We start from the raw sequence: 2,068 nt of genomic DNA, 5'->3' as shown, positions 1-2,068 counted from the left end.
AGGGTGTGCTGTTTCCAAGAGAGAGAATGGCATTTAGAATAGATGACACAGTGAAGATGGTGTTTGGAGTTTGGCTATATTTTTAAGGTAGATTGACAAAGCTGACTAATAAGTTAGCTATGGGATGGAAAAAGAGAAATCAATCCCATTTTTATGTGAGCAATTACATGAAAGTTGATACTACTTGTCATAGAAGGTTAAGTTTTGTTTTGAATACCCTAAGTTTGAGATGCTCAATAGACATTCGAATATTAATTAGGAAGTTGGATAGGAACCTCGAAGATAAGGGGAGAGGTCATGCTGGGGAGATATTTAGGAATGAACAGTAGACTTGTGTGAAAATAAGAAAATATCCCAATTGGTAACTCCAGGGGAATAATTTATTTTCTTACAATACAAATATGATATATCTCTTTGTACTCCAAGCCCAACACACAGTCTGCAGTAGTCAAAGTCCTATTGATTGTGTACAATAGAAATGGACTCTGCATAACTAAAGTAAAATGAGAACATTAATTTAGAGAAAATTTTTACACAACTGAAGGACGATTGGAAACCATGTGACAAGAGGGGCTGCCAGAAACCAAGGCCAAACCAGAGACCTCCATAATAAGAGCTGAGGAATTGCCATTAATAAAGCTCAGCCCAATGGCTTTAAGTTGCAATGCCCTAAAAAGCCAGTGGAAACCAGGGGAAGGAAGGACCACCTATTCCTCATTTGTTCAAGAGAGTTACAGAAATAAATCCTTGCTATTCGAAGTGTCTTGGATCAGCATGTGCAGAACCCTAGAAGGCAGAATCCTAGTTCCCACCCCAGAACTACTCAACAGAATTATATGTATATAGTTTTTCCATTAGTTTTTCTGAGTATTACTATATATACACATGACATATTTATTTTGTGGTCATCTATTCATACTTATAACCCCAAAGCCTTAATTCCATTTCAGTGCCTTTACCTTCCCTACTTCAAAAGTCCTTATCTTGAGCATCACTTAATGCCACATTTTTTGCTTGAGTCTTCAGATAGGGTCTACAGATTTCATTAAGAGATGGATAGGCCACCATTGACACACCTCTTTCTATCCTTCCCATTATTCTTACTTAATGATGCTCCAAAATACTTTCTTTTATAATTTCTTTCCTTTTGGAACAACTTCCTATAGTCATCATTTAAGGGTAGATTGACTGGTGGTGAATTCCTTTAGTTGTTTTATTTTTGGTTTTTCACCTGAGAATGTCTCTATGTTCCTTCATTCCTGAAGTTTCACCAGCAGAAGTCCTAGTTAGCATTTTTTCTTTTTGTTTTTGTTTTGGCATTTGAAAAATGTTGTGCTACTTCTTTCTGGTCTCCGTTATTTCAGATAAGAAATTCACTGTGATTCCAGTTGGTGTTCCTGATAGGTAACAGGTTTTTCTCTAGTGCCTTTAAATATTTTTCTCTTTGCTTTCAGCTTTCAGAAGTTTAATTACAATGTGTCTTAATGTGGATATTTTGGGGTTTCTTATTTGGAGTTTGCTCAGCTTCTTCACTCTGAGGTATGTGTCATTCACAAAAAGTGAAAACTTAGCCATTATTTCCTTGAATACTGGTTTACCTACTTTTTTCTCTTTGCCTTTTGAAACTCCAATGATATAAATATCGGGTCTTTTGTTCTTGTCCCAGAGTTCCCTGATGTTCTCTTCATTTTTTCTCCAATCTGTTTTCCCTCCTTGTTCAGATTAGATACATTCTATTTCTTGTCCTCAACTTTGCTTATTCTATTCTCTGTCATACCCACTCTACTATTGAACTCACCCAGCAATTTTTAGTTTCTCTTATTGAATTTTATTAGCCCTATAATTTCCACTTGGTTCCTTTTTTATCCTTTTATTTCTTGTTGATACCTTCTATTTTTAAAATTTCTTTCAAAAGAATTAATAATACCTTGTTGAGGGATCTTTTTTATGATGAGTGCTTTCAAATCCTGATTCTTAGTGTGAAGGTGATATATATTATATCCTGGACATTTTGGCTTTTATGTTAGGAGACTCTGGGCTCTATTTAGATCTTTTATGATAGCAGACA

Source organism: Sciurus carolinensis, chromosome 12, assembly GCF_902686445.1.
Source record: "Sciurus carolinensis chromosome 12, mSciCar1.2, whole genome shotgun sequence".
In the NCBI taxonomy this organism is placed as follows: Eukaryota; Metazoa; Chordata; class Mammalia; order Rodentia; family Sciuridae; genus Sciurus; species Sciurus carolinensis.
This window is presented reverse-complemented; position numbering follows the sequence as displayed.